This window comes from Pristis pectinata, chromosome 11 (assembly GCF_009764475.1).
Source record: "Pristis pectinata isolate sPriPec2 chromosome 11, sPriPec2.1.pri, whole genome shotgun sequence".
Classification (NCBI taxonomy): Eukaryota; Metazoa; Chordata; class Chondrichthyes; order Rhinopristiformes; family Pristidae; genus Pristis; species Pristis pectinata.
Window position 1 is genome coordinate 70727061 of NC_067415.1, and position 13283 is coordinate 70740343.

A 13283-nucleotide genomic window follows, 5' to 3' on the forward strand; every position below is an offset into this window, starting at 1 on the left:
TTCTGTAAGAGATGTGGGAGAAATTCACTGTGCCCACCACAGTGGATATAATGGCCTACAACACAAACAGTAACTTGCATTTATATTGCCCCTTTAACATCCAACAAACTTGTTTTTATAAGATATCTTTATTAGTCACATGGACATCGAAACACACAGTGAAATACATCTTTTTTTTGCATAGAGTGTTCTGGGGGCAGCCCGCAAGTGTCGCCACTCTTCCGGCGCCAACATAGCACGCCCACAACTTCCTAACCCGTACGTCTTTGGAATGCGGGAGGAAACCAGAGCACCCAGAGGAAACCCATGCAGACACAGGGAGAACGTACAAACTCCTTACAGAATCGAACCCGGGTCACTGGCGCTGTAATAGCGTTATGCTAACCGCTACACTACAGTGCTGTGGATAATCATCAAGCAACATTTTTCATTGAACCAAATGAGTAGATATCAGGATTGTGAAATACATTGGTCATCTGTAGTGTCAGGAGGAAAGAGAAATGGAGAGGTTTCAAATCTGAATTCCATAAATTAGAACATCAATATTTGAAGGCAAGGTTAATGACTATAGAATGATTAAATTTTAAAAAAAAAGGCTTACACATTAGCCCAGAATTGGGGGATTGCAGAGTTCTCAGAGTATGACTAGAGGAGATTACAGATAGAAGGGAGGCAGAGCCAGTGGAGAGATGTGTAAACAGATGAAGGTATTATCATGCCTGAAGCTAATATTAGTCAGCAAGCACAGGGCAATGGGTGAAGAAAACTTAGTGCACGTTAAGGCAAGGGCAACAGAACTTTGAAGGAGTTGAAGTACATGGAGGGAGCAAGATGATGCTTTGAGGTAATGGAGTTGAGGTATGGTCGAGGATTTCAGCAGCTTCATATTGATTTGGAGCCCAACAATAATATAATGGTGGAAATAAATTGTCCAGATGGATGTTAAGCCCTAGTTAAAAAAATATACCAGGGTTGCAGTTGAAAGGAAATATAAATTTTAACAAGTTAATCACAATGAGAAAAAACAGAGGTGCAGGCTCTGTCTTAATGGTGTGATCCTGTACTTTTTTTTTAATTTGACATCACATGTTTTGCTAGTTAAACACAATGACATAAAACAAATTTTATGGTTTTCTACCTTGCTGAGGCTCCAAGTTCACACTTCAGCTTCTTTGAAGATCAAGGTATGCTCAATGATTTGGATCATCCAAGCACATGAAAATAAATCAAATGTATTCCTGCAAAACTAACTGCAGTATGTGTATTCAGGCGTCTCTGACTACTTTTGAGGAGTTTTGTCACACACACAACCAAAATACTTAACAACAGGCATTGTAAAAATGAAGAAAAAAAAGAAAAAAATTACACCCCAATTCATAAACATTTGGAATAGTTGTCAAGAGGGATGAATATGGTGTAGGCAGTAAACATTGATGCCATTATGGTGTAGACAGTAAACATTGATGCCATTAAGAGTGCACAAAATGGAGCTGGATAATATCACAGGAAAATTAGAATAAATTAAGATAGTAACACAATATTTTTTAACACAAGTAAATTCCTATTTCAGTCCATCAGAACTTACTGCAGACTAGAACAGAACGAAATGTCCCTACCTATATTTCACTAAATGTGTTTCAAAGATGAATATTTATTATAGATTTGTCTACATAGGCAGGCACGGTAGTGTAGCGGGTAGCGTAAGGCTATTACAGCGCCAGCAACCTGGCTTCAATTCCTGCCACTGTCCGTAAGGAGTTAGTATGTTCTCCCCGTGTCTGTGTGGGTTTCCTCCGTGTGCTCCGGTTTCCCCTCACATTTCAAAGACATATGGGTTAGGAAATTGTGGGCATGCTATGTTGGTGCTGGAAGCATGGCGACACTTGCGGGCTGACCCTAGAACACTATGCAAAAGATGCATTTCACTGTGTGTTTCGATGAACATGTGACTAACAATGATATCTTAACTTTCTCATTGTCCTTCTGTCCAATGTCCTTGCAGTACCTAAAGGCGCCAGATGATGGAGGCAGAGTCTTTATTTTAGAACCAGAACCAGAATCAGGTTTATTATCACTGTCTCATATGATGTGAGATTCATCGTTTTCCTGTAGCTGTACAGTGCAAAGACATAAAAATTACTATAAATTACAAAAAAAGGAATAATGAGGTAGTGTTCATGGGTTCATGGACCATTCAGAAATCTGATGGCTGAGAGGAGAAGCTGTTCCTGAATCGTTGAGCGTGGGTCTTCAGGCTCCTGCACCTCCTCCCTGATGGTAGTAATGAGAAGAGAGCATGTCCTGGATGGTGAGGGTCCTTAGTGATGGATGCCGCCTTCTTGAGGCACCACCTCTTGAAGACGTCCTCAATGAAAGGGAGGGTTGTGCCTGTGATGGAGCTGGCTGATTCTACAACCCTCTGCAGACTCTTGCGATCCTGTGCATTGGAGCCTCCACACCAGCCAGTGATGCAACCAGTCAGAATGCTCTCCACTGTACATCTATAGAAATTTTCAAGAGCTTTGGTTACATACCAAATCTCCTCAAACTCCTAACGAATTAGTTCCACTGACATGCCTTCTTCATGATTGCATCAATGTGTTGGGCTCAGGATAGATCCTCAGAGATGTTGATGCCTGGAAACTTGAAGCTGCTCACCCTTTCCACTGCTGACCCCTCAATGAGGACTGGTGTGTGTTCTCCCGACTTCCCCTTCCTGAAGTCCACAATCAATTCCTTGGTCTTGCTGATGTTGAGTACAAGGTTGTTGTTGCGACACCACTCAACCTGCCAAACTATCTCACTCCTGTACGCCTCCTCATCACCACTTGAGATTTTACTAACAACAGTGGTGTCAGCTGCAAATTTATAGATGGTGTTTATGCTTTGCCTAGCCACACAGTGATGAGTGTAGAGATAGCTGAGCAATGGTCTAAGCACACATCCTTGAGGTGCTCCTGTGTTGATTGTCAGAGAGGAGGAGATGTTATTACCAATCCACACTGACTGTGGTCTCCCAATAAGGAAGTTGAGGATCCAGTTGCAAAGGGAGTACAGAGGAGGTTTTGAAGCTTGCTGATTAATATTGATGGGATGATAAAAGATTTGAATTGCCATAATGTATTTATTTGGGGTACTTCTGAATAGTTTCATGTAGTTATCAGATATAACATTTATTTACCTTGATCAACCAAAATAATTTCATTTTACAAAAAAATCCAAAGTTCATAAAGCTCCAGTCCAATATTTGGAACTAAATATTACAACAAGTGAGCAGTGACATTGTAATTTATTGTTAGTGCATCAGTGAACACTCTATGTAAGATCCCCTTGCACACACACAATCCCTCTCCTACTATTTTAACACAGTAACAGAACAAACTGGGAAGTCATTGGTGGAGCTCAGCTTGTAAGCTGGGGTCATCCACATTTATGAGTTTTCAACTTGTCAGCACTTACACTGAGAAATGCTGGTAATTGCTTAGAAAACTATTGGCAAAACCAAGTAACATCTCAGTTGTTATATGATCAATAGATTCATCAGGAACCAAGGGATAAACCTGGATTGTATGGGAAGGAGATTATAAATGATGTATGAATAAGAATTATCTGCAGTAGTGATAAAACTGAAATTAAAATAGCGACTTATGGTACCTAAGCTGTGTGCACTATGTATACTGTATACATCTCACCTCTCTCTTTAGAAGTCTGTAAAAATTCCAATAAATTTCAATACTTACCCACTGTGCACCTCCAAAACAATGAATTGATTAAATTCTTTGTCCAACAATTCTTTGATCAAGCTAAACTGGGAGTATATTATTAAAAATGAATGTATTATATTTTAGATTCAGTTTTTTATCTGTCCACTGAGTGCTTTGTCAAATGAATGGATTGAATGAGAATGTGTGGTAAACTTTATTTAGTGATAAACTTTTGTGGTCCTTGTTTAGAAAGAACTGCAAATGCTGGAAATCTAAAATAAAACTAGATACTGTTGGAAATACTCAGTAGATCAGATTGCATCTGTAGGGAGAGAAAAACGTTCATTGTTTCAAGTCACAGATACTTTGTCAGAACTGGAAGGAAACAAAAGAAGTTACTGAGGCTGCAGGGTAGGGTGGGGGAGGGGTGGGTGTCTATGATAGGTGACCAGGGTGACCACGGGATAAGCTGTGAATGAGGTCATCTGGTCAACAGATGGAAGCAGTCAGAGACTGAGCACAGAGATGAAAGAATGTAGAAGTTACGAAATGCAGGCTGGACATGCGCTCCATTTCCAGAGAAAAGAAAGTAAAAAAAAGAACAAATATTCTGAGCCACTATCACTCCAACACAGTTCCCCTGTCCCAACCTTTTCCTTTCCGACCATGCAGAGACCCATACAGTCTTTCCACTGAAGCAGCAATTCAAGACAAGACAAGACAAGACAAGATTTCTTTATTAGTCACATGTACATCGAAACACACAGTGAAATGCATCTTTTGCATAGAGTGTTCTGGGGTCACTTGCACTTCTTCCAATTGAGTGCAATTTGGTGTCATCCATTCGGTGTCCACTATGTGGTCTCCTCTACATCGGAGAAACCAAATGCAGATTGGATGACCGCTTTGCAGAACACCTACTTGCAGTCCACTGGGGTGACCCTAAGCTCCCCAGTGCCTGCCACTTCAATTAAAGATAGATCACTCCCACTCTGATCTATCAGTCAGTTGCCTCCTGTACTGTTACAATAAGGTTCAACACAAGCTTGAGGAACAGCACCTTGTCTTTTGTATGGGCAGGTTGCAGCCTTCTGGAATCAATATTGAATTCTACAGCATCAGGTAACTTGATTTCTGTCTGTATCAGTCATGAGAGTAGATGCTATGCCCGCCCTAACCTGCTGGGCATGACTCCCTGCTCTATATTTCTCAACTCCTACATTCCGTTGTCAATGTTCTCACTCTCTAACTGCTCCCATTTACTCATTGATCAGAAAACTGTTTACAGCTTATCCCCTTGGTCAGAGACATCCCTGCCATCCCTTCCTGCAACTTAATGAGCTTCCTTTGTCTCCTCCCACTTCTAATGAAGGGTCTTTGGCCTGAAATATTTGCTCTCTTCCTATTCCCATAGATGCAGCCTGACTTGCTGTATATTTCTACATTTTTTATATACTATAGGTGGTGTTAGGTCACTTACTATACCCAGTATCTGTCTTAAAGCCACTTTTAGAAAGACTAAACTCTTGCAACATTGATATGTTCCCTCACCTAGCCATCCAGTTAGGTTACTTATGACAAAGCTGAAGTTGTTACAGAGGCACATAACCTTGTGTGTGTGTGTGTGTGTGTGTGTGTGTGTGTGTGTGTGTGTGTGTGTGTGTGTGTGTGTGTGTGTGTGTGTGCGCATGTGGAGATGGGGATGTGTTGGTGTGGGGATATAATTGATAGTGATTTATGTGCTCTCTATGACACAGGATATATGGATTGGAGAATTGGAGGTATTATTTTATTGTTCTCTCCCTGGTCAAACAGTTCTCCAGCATGACTTTTTTGATTTGGAGTGTTGTAGCATCTGCATTTCCAACAGTTTGAGCAGGATACAAAACTGATAAGTCAAAACGCACTTGCTGGCTGGTATAAGTATGAGCTTATGGTTTTAATATAACCACCAGCCCTGTGATGGCTGGAACATTTCTCAGGTCTTTCCGTCAAATTATATCCTTTGCCTTCTCTATGTCTTGACAATTGCAATACTTGTATTCACCCAAGAAGCTCTCAAAAGAAAAGAAACTGGTCCCAGAGAAGCTTGATTATTTTATTTCAAATTGTGCATGAGATCCTTTTATCCATCAATGGATGAGAGCAGAGAACCCAGACAGGGGCATCTGCAGGTGTGGGAGGTTCTCTTGGGATTTCAAAGCCATTGACCTAACTATTGTACTGCCAGTTTCGCACCTGCCATAATAAACCATCATTCTGGGCAATGGATGTAGATATGATCCAGCCCAGCCGAGCCTGCAAAGTCCTTCTCATTGAATATGTGGAGATATCCTTAAATTGGGAGAGTTGTCCACAGAGTCAAGGTTTCTTTGATTGCCTTTAACTTCTATCATTTGGATAGAACCGGGTAGAAGGCATCTAAGAACATCACCATCTTGGTTCCTCTCTAAGTCATACATCACCCTGCTTTGGAAATATATTGCCACTTCTCCATGATATATGGATCAAGATTCTGCAACTCCTGACTGAACTGTACTGGTACCTTCTCCACAAGGACAGCAGGTGCTCATGAAGCCAACTCACTAGAACCTTCCCAAGGACAAATACGAATCGTGTTAAAAGTTGATCTTGCCTGCTGTGGTCTTTGTACAAGTAGGCAACAAAGAAAACTACTTCAAATGAAATAAAGAAAACTACTTCCATGCTATCTGGGCCCTGCCATCTTCTCGCAGCTACCATCGGGCAGGAGGTACAGAAACCTGAAGTCCTACACCACCAGGTTCAAGAACAACTCCTTCCCTTCAACCATTCGGTTCTTGAACTAACCAGCGCAACCGTAATCACTACCTCAGTATAGCAACACTATGATTACTTTGATCACTTTGCAGTAAAATGGACTTGGTTTTTTTTGGTTTTAATTGTGTTCTTTCTTGTAAAAATTGTGAATAATTTATACTTTTCTTGTGAATGTTACCTATATGATGCTATGTGTCTGTGATGTCGCTGTAAGTTTTTTAACTGCACCTGTGTACACACGTACTTGTGCATATTATAATAAACTCAACTTTGACTTTGACTTTGACAAATATTACATATTTTTCAATTCTTAAATTGAAAACACTCCCACTGTTATGCCAGTCATGTAAGAATATCATTAATGACAATCAGCATTCAGCAATATTGTCTGCTGGCTGAGCTCATCTCCTGACACTTGGCTCCACTTGGAACTGAATGTTGGAAGCTGAGTGCAATTGTTGACCCATGCACTCACACCAATTTAGCATGAGCGATCAAAGGCAAATTTCTCCCAGTGCTTTTTATTTGTACTAACTTCTGTGTATGATAGATTGGTGCACTAGAAATGAATAAGCAACATTGATATTATTCATAATATTACTCATAATACAGATTTTGAAAAGCTAAATACAATAAAATATAGTTCCTTCACAAGCACAGCACACCAGAAAATCTCTATCACAACTGCTTTGAGAATTACCTTCCTGTTGAAGGGACTGAATAAAACTTGGGCCAGATCTTCATCATTGGCCCTACCATTTGCATTACCTCAGGGTTCTAGCAGGACTTTGCAAAATTCCATACACTGGGTATCAAAGGAAAGCTAAGAGGGATTCTATTTAAATGTTCCTAAGTGTGCGTTTCATATGTTCATATGATCTTTCGTCTCTTGCTTCGATAATTTTGATTTTTTCAGATTATTTTTATTAATATTCACAAGTTTGTCATAGTGACAGCTTTGAACATGGGGACATGTCTGTCAAATCCATTCTACCAGTACAATGGCTGTTTGGGCTGAGACAGTCCCGACCCTGTGTTCTGCCAGGCCCTTGTGTTGGGTGCCAGCTCCCAGAAGAAAATGTACTTGGCCCATACTGGAAGAACAGTATGTCATCATGGCAGGTTGCTGGTAACGTTGGTGAAGTGAAAAATCTCCTCCAAGATATTTGATTTAGAAAAAGCACACAAAGTTGGTGCTGCTTTTAGTCCAAACAGAATATTCTTAAGAAAACATCTCACTGAAGCTACTTAAACATTTGCACAAGAATAAATTAAGTTCAATCAGACTCTTCCTTTCATAAATGCATAAGGGCTAATTCACTGATAATGCATGGTTTAAGGACAATATTAACTATTGTAATTTGTAAAATGGGTGATGACAAACTAGCAGCCTGTTTTACATATATCCCAATTTTTTTTATTTCTGTTGAAGTGACCTTGTGTAAGTTATTCCTAGTGATTTTGTCACCCTCTCTTACTCTAGTTAAAATGGCATCTGCTGAAATACATTTCTCCTTGTTTGGGAGTTGCCTTCTTACATATCTGATATCTGATGTAATAAAAAGCAGTGTCCTTCTTTCGGATAACTGCACCTATTTTGCATGTGGTATATAATGAGCAATTGGGGCATGCAGTTTATCTTCCAAAACAATAAAGAATATCCTAAGGGAAAACATGTTTTCCATTCCTACAGTCCTACATTTGGATGTTTGCATAAAAAAACAATCCAAATCTAACTCACGCTTACCTCATTAGAACTTCACGCAGCACCCTTTGTGTGTCTGAAGAGACTTCTTTTGCCACCTTCATGATTTAAGCTGTCATTGTGATGCACCTTCCTTAAAAACAACACCCTGATAAGTCCATCACAAAGCGAACTCTGCTCATGGATAGGAAAAAGCGTCTAAGCAACTGCATCCTGCCAGGCTACCACTGAAAACACTTGCAAGATCAGTCAATGCTCTATTCATGTTTCAAGCCTCCTATCATTCACCTCAGACAATTGACAGGAGCCTGACTGCAGGGATAACACACCTCTAACACAGAAAGCTGGCACCATGGGTAGGCCTGATACTTTTAATGACTGTCAGAGTTTTACTTCTTAGGAAACAAAATGCCACCATTATCTGAAGGTGCAGGCAGAATGGACTGATAGCTGTTGAGGGGGATGAGGGATGGGGAGAGGTGGAGGGAGGCAAGTGAGTAGATTGGTTCATAATCCCTTATCCACCTTTCTTTTCTAAGCTGAAAGACATCTGCGACAAATATTAAACAACTGCTTTTTATTGGCAGCTCCTTAAAATCTACTGCCTTCTGGATATGATTTTTATCATAATGCTGCAGTAGCAACATATAAATATTGATTGCCAGTTTATGGTATCTGCTGAGCCAATATGAAGATCAACAAATACACCGCCAGACTTCCCCTCACACTGCCTTTGCACACTGCAGTTTCATTCAGATAAATTTACTAAAATTAACACTGGAAATGATCGGGTTAACCACTGAAAATCTAAGCAGTGTTCCTTTGTCCTGATTCCTTTCCAGTGACCCTCAGCTGGATTGTGAACAAGTATAGATGTTGAGAACAGATCACTTGGCTGTGATTCCCTCTGAAACTGCACAGACTCACACACTGAATAGCCATTTTGGCATGAAGTACCAGAGTACACTCTGTATTTACAAAACATCATTCGAATGATGAATCAAAGATGTTAGTGTAGGAGCAAGTGCTTTCACTAACGAACAGCTCCACTGTTATTCACAGCCAAATTTGGACACAGGTGGGGAAGCATCCAAGTAGGTAAATTTTGTATTGGCCTGGGACAGTACCTTCCAAGACCAGTCAAAAGATCAATCAGTAAGATTAGACATAAAGCAGTTTACTGAATAATCTCTTCCAGCGAAGAGAGGCACGTAGGAATTGTAGGTCCCTGCAGTGACAATAAAAAATTAACAGAATGATTATTTTATTCTGGGTTTTAATTTGTTTTTCCTTTCAATTTTTCATATTATGTAGGTAATAGAGTTCTTTAGTATTGCAAGTGTTCCCTGTTGATTACTTGATGCTTTAAAAGATCATAAGAGCTTCCCTTTGTTCAATATCTGCTCTTAAAAGCTGTCAAGAACACCCCACGAGTATTGTGATGATCTTCACTTCAGAATTGGATTAAGTAAAAAATCTATGAAAGTGACAAGTTTGTTCATCCCTTTCTCAAACATATTAAACTCGTGTCACAACAAAGAAATTTGGAAAATATAGCTAACTACACTTCTGTGCTTTGGGCTATTTTACTACTACACATGTCACTTTAACAGCTGAGATTAGATAAGCACCAAATAATTTATCTGCATCAATGAAAAAATAAAATCAACATAATAGGGTAGAATTTCTACTGCTCCATGCCGTTAATATCTGGTGTAACAGCACCAAAGATTGTCAAGTTTTAAGACTATTCAGGCTTAAATTGCTGTGATATTTTAAACTAGTTCAAGATTGACTTAACCAAATCTGACCCATCCACAAAACTGGCCATAATTCTTCTTCAAATCTGCAAGTTTCTGTAAATTGTTTTCTTGAGAGGAGGATCTTCAAAGTCTATTAACTTCTGTTGGTGTTTGGATATTGGAAATGGAATTAGTTTATTATTGTCACTTGTACCGAGATACAGTGAAAAACTTGTCTTGCGCACCATTCATACAGATTAATTCATTACACAGTGCATTGAGGTAGTGCAAGATAAAACAATACAGAATGCAGAATAAAGTGTCACAGCTACTGAGAAAATGCAGTGCAGGTAGACAATAAGGTGCAAGGTCATAACGAGATAGGTTGTGAGGTCCAGAGTCCATCTTGTCGTACTAGGGAATTTCAATAGTCTTATCACAGTGGGATAGAAGCTGTCCCTGAGCCTGGTGGTACCTGCTTTCAGGCTTTTCCTTCTTCTTCCTGATGGGAGAGGGGAAAAGAGAGAATGTCCGGGGTGGGAGGGGTCTTTGATTATGCTAGCTGCTTTACAGAGGCAGTGGGAAGTATAGTCCATGGAGGGCAGGCTGGTTTCCGTGATGTGCTGAGATGTGTCTACAACTCTCTGCAGTTTCTTGCTGTCATGGGCAGAGCAGTTGCCGGATCAAGCGGTGATGCTTTCAGATAGAATGCTTTCTGTGGTGCATCGATAAAATTTGGTGAGGGTCAAAGGCGACATGCCAAATTTCTTTAATAAGCATTTGTTTTTAATTTTACAAATTAAAAGATCTTTCATCTTGCAATAAAACATTTAATATTTAGCTAGTTCATCGTATCAGTGGTTGCAAATACAGTTTAATGTTATTTTCAGTAATTTTACAACAAATATTGTTAGTTGCGAGATTGGACACTGGGATTATTCTAGAGTTATGAAATCAGGAATAGCAGATATTAATTAAAATGAAAAACATCTTCAGGAAATAAAACCTGTTCACAATTCAACTTCAACAGATACTAAGGCCATCATAACCAATTATTAGGTGTGGAACATTCTGCTTCTGCACCATTGTAACTACACAGGAGAAGACAATAGATGAATGTTCATGTTAATTGGCACTCATTGATGAGATCAGGGAAGCCATTAAGCAACTATCTTCTTTATTAACACTTTATTAAAGGCATATCCCTGTCACTTAATGCACAGTCAGAACATGTCTGTTTTGTCACTTTATATTCTGGCTATCTGCATATTTAGGGAGCCATCCCTCAACAAAAGAGGTATATTTTATGTGTCTGGAGCTTGTACTCAGACCAGCCACCAGTATTTGAATATGCAAAGGGGTTCTGCTAGTTGGGATGTGCCCCCATTGTAAATATGTAATTCTGCAAAATTACCTGTCTGCGGTCAAAATGTTAAAGTTAATTAGGTATTTAAAGCCATTGAAACTGTAGTGGATTATTTCTTGTTGCCTTTATGTTTAAGAAGTATAAAACTTGTGTGGGGAGAGGAGCAGTAGATTGTCTAGGAGATCTGCTGTGTTAAATAAAGACCTTTTATATCTCCCATCTACAGCTTCCATGTGGCTCAGTTCACAGTCACAGCAGACACATCAAAAAAGTGCATATTTATTGTGATAAACACACTTTATGAAAATGCATTAAACTATCACTCTTCTGTGCATTTTTTCATGTAAAAAAATAAAGTTCCATTAGGCAGCTCTGTTTTATACAGAATAAATATGCAAATTATTTTTATTGGCAATGTGAACTGTATGCTGACTAGGACAACTTTGAATGTGTTGGTGATATTTCCAGATTGTATTCAAAACGAAGGTGATGTCCAAATGGTCCTAAATTCCTACTGAAAAGTTGGTACCTCTACATAGAAACCCACAACTGATCACTTCCATCACCCCAATTGTACCTCAATGTTGGACTCCTCATAAAGTCCAATGGTGGGTGTAAATATTAGGAAATCTGCCTGCCGAATTCTGCAGGTTCAGGTTATCTGTTCTTTGCAATGGAAAGGAACACACACAAGGGAGAGAAGTAATTTACAGGATTTAGCTTTTAAAAATGTAATTAAATATATTTTGATGTTTTCAATTCTTTCATATTTTGATATTGTGTTTCATTTTTAACATTTCTTATATTTTATTTTTTTTAGTGTTTCTAAACATCTGGGATCTTCACGAGAATGCAAGATCTGTGACAACTGTAACGATTGGTTCAGGCTAGGGGCCCCACACTATCTGCTCGCTGAAAGCATTTCAGAAGTATTGACAACTGGTGGAGCCCTGGCCTTGTTGATCAATCTGGAGCCAACTTCTTTGTGAAAGGTTATGGCAGGGACCACTCAGGCAAAGAGTGAATGTAAAAGATAAGTGATCAGAACCTGGCAGTGAGTAGTTCAGCAGAGGTTTTTGGCCAAAATTTCCACTTATAGTTTCTGATGCTGAAATATATTCTTATAGGTTACTTGTGATTCATTGCATCCTTTTTCTTACAGAAAGTAACACACATTTTCACATCAGTTAGTTTTTTTTTCAGTTTAAAATATTGCCTTATCTTCCATGTCAATTTGCTCTGACACTTAATCTTGCCACCATTGATTTGTCCCACCTCTTGACCTAATTCTGAAAACTGAAGGATAAAATGGGAAAACATTTATTAGTATATTCACCCAACTTAGTCCAGTCAGTAAGTGTGCTCTACATACAGCACACTGCCATGAAGTTGACCAAAAGTAGTAATTTAAAAGACTGTGGAACCCTCATGCAACCACTCAAAATCTAGTTCCACGAAGGGGCTGGCTATTTCATTATCATTACTTTTCAGCAATGAAAAACAATACTGCCTCAGGTAGAACTATGACACAAAAGATCAAAACACCAATTTGATAACCCAAGTGGTGATAGGTATTCATTCAAGCTCCACATACACACTTGATGATGAAATTCACCATCACCTCTGTTATGCCAATGCAGCCTTTGGCTGCCTGAGCTTGAGTGTTTGAGCATAGACAGCACATACTCAGCAAAAGCTCATGGTCTACTGGGCAGCAATGATCCATGTCCTCCTATACACTTCCAACTCTTGGACTACCATCAACAAGCACCTCAAAGCACTGTTAAGGTATTGTTGAAACTGTTTCTGCAGAATCCTGCAAACCTTCTTGCAGGAAAAAAATGAGTCAATGTTGATGTCCATTCCCAGCCTAACAACCTCAGCAGTGAAGCCCAAATTACACTCAGTCACACCTTGGACAGGCTGCATGGTTCACTTATCTGATACCAGTCTCCCAGAGAAGACAC